Below are 9,410 nucleotides of genomic sequence, written 5' to 3'. Positions count from 1 at the left end.
ATTGTATTTTTTTCTTCCTTATAGGGATGTATTCCCAGTATCCTGGAATCTTGTTACATTGAATTCTGTAATCTTAACATTTCCCTGCCTCTTACCAAAGCTGACCTTCCAAGACAATCATGGAAAATGCCCAAAGGAGATTTCTTTAAGAATAGTGGTGTGGGGCGGGGGAGAAGTGTAGGAGGAGAGAGAAAAGAGAAAAAGAAGAAAGCAGAAACAGAAAAGAGAGGAAGACAACAAAGAGATGGGGAGGGGGAGAGAGAGGAGGAGGAGGGGGGGAGGAGGAGGAGGAAGAAGAGGAAGAGGAGGAAGAGGAGGAGAAATAAATGCAGAAGCAGAAAGGGTAGACAAGAAGGAAAGAGGGGAGGGGAGAGGAGAGGAAGAGCCATCACCTTTTAGCTGATGGGCTCCTTGTTATAGTTCCATTTAAGTTTTAATTTCCATAAAGATGCCACATCGACTTGGGCTTACCTTGAACTCATCAATCGATAAGAAACATTAAACAAATTACCTCAGCCTCACCCCTGCCACTGCCTGCATAAAGTCTTGTTTCCTCCTGTTTGCTGTACTGTTTCAACACTGGTATTGAAGGAAGGAAACAGGAAGAGAAGAAATGTACTTAATGAGAAAAAATTAACACAGCACAACCCTCAGTTCAAGGAGCTGTACACAGGAAACCTGATTCCCATTTTAGACGATGTAATGTTTTTAATGAGGGCAAATCTTAAGCTTCATGCTTACCGAGAGTGCATTGGGTGAGCGGTACCATTCTGAGGGTAGTGTCTTCCATCTAGCAAAGAGACTGAGTAGCCAGGTTATTAGGTCAGGAGTCAGTAGCAGCCCAAGGTTGAGAAGGGAACTAGCAGTTCTCCAAACCATCCACTTAGTCAGGGTGCCTATTGCTATGCTGAAACACCATGACCAAAAACATCTTGGGAAAGAAAGGAAACACTTCTACATCACTGTTCATCATTGAAAACAGTCAGGACAAGAACTTAAACAGGGCCAGAACCTGGAGGCAACTGTTGATGAAGAGGCCATGAAGGATGCTACTTACTGACTTGCTTTCTAGGCTCACTCACCCTGTTTTCTTATAGAACCCAGGGCCACCTGACCATTTGTGAGTTAATCCACAATGGATTGGGCCTTCCCCCAGCAATCACTAATTAAGAAAATGCCCTACAGGCTTGCCTACAGACTTATCTTATGAAGGCATCTTCTCAATTGCAGTTCCCTCAGATGACTACAACCTGTATTTAGTTGGCATAAAAATAGTCTACACACCATCATTCAGTGGGGTCTCCTGAGAGATTAGACAAAGAAGCCAAAAAGGCCAGTACTTCATGGGAATGGGGAGTGTTGATGGGCAAGGAAGGTTATCAAACTCCAGGAAGAAAACAAATCCAACCAAACAAATAAAACAATGTCAAGCATAATTTTAATACTGAAGACTCCTGCGTCCAACACTAGATTGATTAAACTAATTCAGATACCTAATTCCATTTAATGACAAGGTTAGTCATGTCATGTATTGGTCACATTTGCAGAGAAAAAAGCAGAGGCATCATTGGATTGGCTGACCTGGCAATAACAACATATTCTAGCACTATGGCTGTCTCTAGAGTCTGTGCTTGAGTCTATGGCCATATCTCCATGAACACACCATGTCAGCAGAGTCTGTGCTCCCAAACCTGCACAGTGCTTTAACTAACCAGGAAGAGCATCTTCCTTTGTTTTTCTTCTTAAACTTCAGTCTTTCTTGTATAATACAAGCTAGTCTAATATTTCCACAATTTTAACAAACTATAGAAAGTCATTTATTGGTCTCAAAATACAGTGGAACTGGAAAATAGGAGTAATACCTGATAGTACTAACAGGTCTGGTTTTACAGATGGGGAGGGAAGTTAAAAGCTTAAGACAAATCTTAAAGAGAATTAGGAGAGTTCTAAGCAGAGACCTCTCCACTCCCTTTGACACCCATGGAAAGATGCCAGTTAGTCTGAGACTGACTTGTTCTAAGCAGAAGGCTGTGAAAATGCCATTAGTGCAAGCAGGCAGGGGGCAGGGAGCAGGGGAGGAAGCTGATTGCTGGAATTCCATAATTAATTGTATGCCATTTGGAGGGGCACGACACAGGATTTCCACTCAGCTCTAGCTCTCCAGGGAGATGCCATTGCTTGGAAGTCATAGGATGAAAGGACTGAAGTCTACAAAGATCATTTAGTTCAGACACCCCAATTAATAGGCAAGGAAATGGAGACCCTTAGAGGGACCAATACAAGCCCAAGGCTACAGAGCTAGTTAGTGCCAGAGAGGGGCAGGGCCCCCACTGCCTGACTTTCACTCCAGTGCTCTTCACACCTCATCTGTATGATGGGTCAGGAGAGAATTGCCCAGTGCCTAGTCACCAATGAGCAGTACAGTTAGTTTCATAAAAGGAATGGAGAGACAAGAGGTCAAAGGATAAAAGAAACATCTTAATTATTTTCATGATGAAAAATTTCTAAACTAAGAATCCACCTGCTTAGCTAATATCAGAACAGCATCCATGATATGATTACTTAACTTAGTATTTCGGAGGCTTGGAGCGTTCCAACAACATAGGACTGTTGCTGGAGTAGGACGTGGTATCTAGATGTCACAGGAGCTCAGCTCCTGTGCAGAGATAACATTGACATCTGGAGATGAAGGAATTTGTCCAAGTAACTAGAGGTCAATGACACACTGAGCAGAGGAATTCAAACCTTAGGCCCCCAGCCAAGGGTTCATTGACCTATATTACAGCTTCTCTTCAAGACCTGAGGATGCTAGGTAGGGGTATAGGGTCTGAGAGATGTTACCCTGACTATCGCCAGATCTTTTCTTTATTAAGAATTACTCCAATCATCCTTTCCCCATCATACAGAAAACAGAAAGAGTGATGTACAAATTTAAATTTAAAACTGTGAATCTCATAAAAGTATTTCCCTGAGTCCCAGTGGAGCCCCAAGGGCATTGTAAAATGCACTGGGCAGTGTCTCCTTTTGGGTGGGAGCAATAGAGACATTCTGTTCTGTCTAGTTTTTATGTCAACTTGACATAGGATAGAATTCACCTGAGAAGAGGGAACCTCAACTGAGAAAATGCCTCTATCAGATCTTCCTGAAGACAAGCCTGTTGGGCATTTTTTGTTGTTGTTGTTGTTGTTATTGCTATGAGAGATTCTAACCTATTGTAGGTGCTTCTACTCATAGGCAGGTAATCCTGGATAGTATAAGGCTGAGCAAATAATGAGGAACAAGTCAGTAAGTGGCTCTTCTGCGTGGCCTCTACATCAATTCCTGCCTCCCCAGATTCCCACTTTGAGTTACTGCCCTGACTTCACTGAATAATGGACTACAAGTTATAAGATGAAATAAACCCTCTTCTTTCCAAACTACTTTTGGTCATGGTATTTTGTCAATTTTAGTAATAAAAGCCCTAATTAATATACATACCTAAGAGGCACAGGAAGTACTAATCTAGCTGCCAAAACTGGTCCACAAGTCTCTGCTCTTTGCATTCATATCAGACATGGCCTGACTCTGGAAATCAGTTGTGTAAAGGAAATAAAGTTTTTAAGTTACATCACTAATCTCCTACCTAATGCTGACCCATCCTTTTCCCCCTAACTCAGCATGGGGCAGATGGATGACTCTGGGGTATTTTGACCACAATGAGAACACTCAAAATCAAGACTGTAAGATGTTATGTGAGCGTTTTTATTTTATTTTCAGTATTCTATACAACCATCAACATAAGAGAGATTTGAAGGGATTTTTTTATCTTACAGAAAAAAATATGGACAGAGGAAAATTTGGATGAGAAATATCTTCATTGGAGACTAACCCTTCTTTTCATAGCAAGAACGAGTTACAAGGGAGCAAGTCAGAAAAAAATCCTGAATAAAATCCTTCCAGAAAGGCTGGCAGAACAACTGTGCTTTACTTACTCCCTCTGATACTAGATCCCCTCTTCCAACAAACCTGGTATGATTTTCAAGAAGGGTGATTAATATCTATTCTCTCAGTGTGGGGTGGTTTCTGTATACAGAAGAACAAACCAGGGACTGGAGTCATAAGATGCCTGAAATAGGAATTAAAGTGTTGGCATATATCCAATACCCTAATTCTGGTCCCAGTCTGAGACTCGAGCCAAGTATCTTTTTTTTCCTTCTACTTATGCAGTCCTAAACAGGTTTCCGCATTATCCTTTATATCCCTGGGGGTGGTTCTGAGGCTAAAGAAAGATCTGAGAGAAAGCTGTATCAATGCCAGCTGAAGTCTCAAGTTTTGTTTCAAATGGACAGCCTCAGGGAACAAGAAGAGGCTGGAACCCAACACATCAGATGCCAACTTTGGAAAAAGCAGAAGCATGTGCAGGTCAATTTCATGGGTCAAGCTCTTTAATCCAATGAGCAAAATATTTGAGAGGAGAATAAAAAGCTGCCAGTGGCCAGGGACAGTGAGTCACTCTGAAGAGTACATCTCTTTGGAATAAAGATGGACCCAGACCGGAAATCTCAGGCATATGTGGGTATCTGTAGGATGGTTGGATAATGGTTCTTAAGATCCATGGGAAACATGGGGGTAGATGGTGGCTTAATTGTTAAGAGTACTTGGTAGTCCAGAGGACTCAAGTTCAGTTCCCAGAACCCATATTGGGCAGTTCAGAACTACTTGTAATTCTAGCTCCAGGGGACCCAATACCCTCTTCTGGCTTCCAACAGCACCTACACTCACATGGTAAACACCCAGAGAGATTTACACACATACACATAAATAAAAAATTTTTTAAAAGTCTTAGCAAATTTCATGGGAAAAAGAGCTACTCTAAGTGGTATTCATCTCTTCTTAAGGATGGAATAGTAGAAAACTTTGTTCAATATCTGACTTCTATAAAGGTCATAAAATGAGAAGGAGCCCTACTTTAACCTCTTAAAGCATTTCCTAGATATTATTGATCTCTTTCTGATTATTATTGGAAAGGGAATAAAATACAGAGAGAAATATGTACACAAAATGACTTAGCCCTTAATATACAGGATGCCCAAGTGTCTGCTTCCTCTTCTCTACCTTCGTCACAACCGTTATCTGTTTCTCTTATGAAATGTTTTCACCTAGTGGGATTGAGACAGAAGCCATAGTTAGCATAAACACATCACTATCCATAGAACACAACACCCACACTAACCCATAATATAGAGAAAACCAAATAAGCCAAATTTACACTGGGAGACACCGTGTATCTTGAGCTGTTTTGTCCACTCAGAGCACAGCTGGCATCTTTTGCCCTTTTCTTGGTACCTGGCAGGTCCTTCTTTTCAGGTTCCCTCTGCTTGAAACTCCTCCCTTTCTCCAGACTTTATGCAAATGTCATTCACCTCCTCTCAGGTCTCCCAGGCATCCTGGGAGGTTTCACTGCTAAAGGTTTCACAAGTGATTTTCCCTTCCTTGCTTTGTTTTTCTCCGTGGCATTTACCATCAATTTATAATTCTTGAATACTATTTATCTCTTAATCGTGTTTATTGCTGGGTAATAAGTACAATGAAGATGAGCTTACGAGCTCATGCAAACTCAATGAAGATGATGATGTCACTTCCAACCTCTAGGAATGTGATGGGCTACCAGTGACCAAAATCAGTTCTTTATTCTGAAACCTGACTGAGATTAAAATCATGGGAAAACATTGGAGACATTTTGACGGCACATCCCCGAAACGTTAATTTGAATAGTTTGAAGTGAAGCCCAGACACTGACAAAAAAATATTTTTAAAAAGTGAATTGAATGTGTAGCTGAGTTGGAAACTATCAATTTAAACAGAGTATTTCAACTTACCCCAATGTTTTCAGTAAGTACACACCATTATCTCTATCCACAATAGCCTGAACTGGAACTGGGCCCTTTATCTTCAGGCTCCTCAATGCATGCCTGGCCTGACAAAGAGTGCAGAACAACATTTGGGGAAGATATAGAAGGAAAACATTTTGTTTCAAGAGCAGTGTACTCATATAGTATGATAGAGTAAAATAATGGAAAATTTTCAGAAATCTTGGAAACCACTAATAAGGACCAGTGCTGGTTCATAGGGCATTTCAGAGAGATATAAGAAAGGTCCCAAAACAGGAAATGGCTCACATTTCTAGAGCTCTATGTGGAGATAACTGGATTTATAAGAAAAAAAAATAAAGCTGTATTTGTAGGCTGTGTAAACTAGTGGAATTTCAGAGCCTCTTATATCTGGATGTGGGCCTCCCATACCTCCCTCTAGGGTACCCCCTAGCCATCCTAATTGATGCAAAACCCATTAAGCCATAATTGCTGTGTAGCCTGGTACTCGAGATGATACTTGCTTACGCACCCAAAAGCAATTCTGGTCCTCACCAGTGCTCCCATCTGCATGGAGAAAATAATTTCTTGGCCACCCCATGCTGAGCAGAACCTAGGAGCTGAAATTAGGGTTAACGTCACCAGCATGCAGCACTCTGATTTCATTCATCAGCTACCTGCTCTCGGAATCTGACAATGTTACGGGTCAATTTTTTTCTTGGCACATTTAAGCGGCACAAGGGGGCATAGGGGACTCTACCAAGGCAGTAATTTCCTAGGTAATCATTCTAATGTCTTCATCCTGAGTGCATTTGTACGGCTGAGTTAATTAGGGGAGTTAATTTTCACAAATGGCACAAAAATGCCCATTTGCTGGTAACACTGCCTCTTGCCAATGCCTGGCTGAAGGTAACCAGGAAAGATAAGTTGACGCTCTGCATCTATCACTGCTGCTAGCTTGGACCAGGAAGGACCACAGCTGCTGGCTTGGCAGATGTGACCAGATTTGGAGTTTTCTAAAGGTTGTAGGAAAGATATTCTAAGCTGTCACTAAGGCTAAACAACATGGAAGATGCCTTCTGTCTATCTGCTTAGCCAGCCCTTCAGTCCATGCAGAACACAGAGGTTGCTAAAGGACCTGACAGAGAAGGTCCATACATTACTAAGCCAAGTCAGTCATGGTCTCCAGATGCCTCGATGTTTCTTGGGCCAAGACTCCCTGTTGAAGACTCTAAAGTGGTGGTAGGATCACATCTCACAGTCAATGAAATCCTGGGGAGCTTGGGGTTTTGGGTTTTTGTTGTTGTTGTTGTTGTTGGTGGTGGTGGTGGTAGTGTGTGTGTGTGTGTGTGTGTGTGTGTGTGTGTGTGTGTGTCTGTGTGTGCTGAAATCTGATGACTCTGGAATGGAACCAGAAAGTGGCAAAGCTGTCTGTTCTCTGGGAAAAAATATATTCTTCTCATAGAGAGGGAGAGCAAAAGAAAGAACCAGCATTGCTGGTCAACTGGTGGTACAACTTGTCTGTGAGGAAAAAGGAGGGGCTGGTGTGGAACCACCTCAGGACTCCAGGAGGGCAGCCAGCCACACAGGAAGGGCAGAAGGTTGTAGCTCTAAACATTTGATTTGAGAAGTCTCTGAGGTCTTCTGGCCCATCCAATTCTGGAAGGAAGTAGTTTTACAATGAAAGGGTAGCCTGAGTGTCTGATTTGAACCTTAATTAGTTACTCTTTTAATTATTATGAGCAAATACACAGAAAGATAATTTAAGGGAGGAGAGACTGATGCTGGTTCAGACATGGCAGGAAGTGGCTCCATGGAGCAGAAGCACCAGGCAGTTGTGAGTTCACATCTCTGTGGACACTCATCTAGCTTTCCCATGATTTCTCATTATTTATTTTTTCATTTGTATAGTGTATGTCATGATGATGGGTACTTGAGGGTATGCACACCGTGGCACACATGTGGAGCTCCAGAGGACAGCTTAGTGGAATCTCTCATTTCTTTCCATCTTTATTTGGGTTCCAGAGATAGAATCTAGGTCACCAGGCATGTATGACAATCATGTTTACCCACTGAGCTGCTTCCCTCTTTTTCCTTTTTCTTCCATCTAGGATACCAGCCCAGAAATGGTATTCCCCGCATTTAGGGTAGGTCTTCTCCCTCAGTTATTCCTCTCTAGAGATACGCTCAGAAATACACTCAAAAGTGTGTTTGGATAATATCTTAAGCACTCTTAACCCAATGAGGCTGACAATCAAAATTAGTCATTAAAACCCCTACTGAGTTCTTCCACTGTATTTAAATTTCTATCTTGCTGAGTTAATTTATTTTGGAAGTGTAAGTCCAACTGTCTTTCTCAAAGGACCAAGTATTTTATAAATAGCACCTTAGATGTAGCAGACATTGATAAACGCCACTTCCTTTCTGCTACATCTGGAATCTTCCACACTGAAGTCACAAGAAGGCCCCCAGCCTCATTTCTAGATTCTGACAGGCTTTATTGCTATAGAGAAGCATCCACTCCTGCCACATCTAGAAGCTGAAGGTGGGCAAAATGATTAGGTATTGGCATTAGCTGGTACAGATCTGGCAGGACAGTTTCCTAATTCACCCTACCTTCATGCAAGGAAAATGCATGTGCATCAGAACACAATCCTGGCAACTGTCTGCACACATGCTGGAAGACAGGAGGATGATCACCTGGCAGAGCTAATCAGAAGCCAGATGTATCTTGTCAAGCCCAAGTTCCTCCAAGCATGCCAGCACTCTAAGAAGTGCTTTGAATTGCAGGTCCTCACAACTCCAGCAGGCACCTGCCAGTCTTCCTGCTTGTATAAAGTTGTCCTTTCCTCCACCATCATTTGAGAACTTACCAACTTTAAAAGGACAAATAGTACCTAGAATAGGTGCTCTGGAAACACCATTCTTCTCTACTTTAGCCTTGGAAAGGATAAAATAAAATATTGGATACTACTCCCGAGGGCAGGCAGAATTAATGGAAATATGCAAACTTGGGGGATGAGAAGGGGGACCCTCTAGAAAGTACAAGAGACCTGGGAGGTGAGACTCTCAGAACTCAGTGGGGGGGGGACTTTGGATGAAATGCCCAACAATGGGGAGAGGGAACTTGTAGAGTTTACCACCAGTAGAAAGCCAGGGCAACAAGTGGACGGATGGAGTTGCCATCCCACAGTCAAAAATTCTGACCCAGAATTGTTCCTGTCTAAAAGAACTGCAGGGACAAAAATTGGAGACAAGACTGAGGGACAGGCAGTCCAGAGACTGACCCAACTTGGGTTCCATATCAAGGATAGGCTCCAAGACCTGACACTATTATTAATATGCTATGCTTGCAAACTGGAGCCTAGCATGGCTGTCCTCTGAGAGGCTCAACAAACAGCTGCCTGAGATAGGTGCAAATACTTACACCCAACCAATGGACTGCAGCCAGGGACCCCTGTGGTTGAATTAGGAAAAGTCTGGAAGAAACTGAGGAGGAGTACAACACCATAGGAAGATCAGCAATTTCAACTAACCAGGACCCCTGAGATCTCTCAGACA

At 42.4% G+C, this 9,410-nt stretch overlaps 1 long non-coding RNA gene across 2 annotated transcripts in view; it reads right to left on the bottom strand.

The window, feature by feature from the left end:
• Nucleotides 1–472: 472 nt before the first annotated feature.
• LOC102549394 (uncharacterized) overlaps nt 473–9,410 on the bottom strand; it is a 317,008-nt gene continuing 308,070 nt past the window's right edge. The window contains exons 4-6 of one of the 2 annotated variants that reach the window (XR_359256.5): nt 6,382–6,469; nt 5,859–5,956; nt 473–5,138 (exon numbers count right to left, since the gene is read on the bottom strand). This is a non-coding gene — a long non-coding RNA (uncharacterized LOC102549394). The remainder of the gene's footprint in view (nt 5,139–5,858; nt 5,957–6,381; nt 6,470–9,410) is intronic. The other variant, XR_010057157.1, reaches the window with a different exon arrangement.

The sequence above is a fragment of the Rattus norvegicus genome, chromosome 13 (assembly GCF_036323735.1).
Source record: "Rattus norvegicus strain BN/NHsdMcwi chromosome 13, GRCr8, whole genome shotgun sequence".
Lineage (NCBI taxonomy): Eukaryota > Metazoa > Chordata > Mammalia > Rodentia > Muridae > Rattus > Rattus norvegicus.
This window is presented reverse-complemented; position numbering and strand designations above follow the sequence as displayed.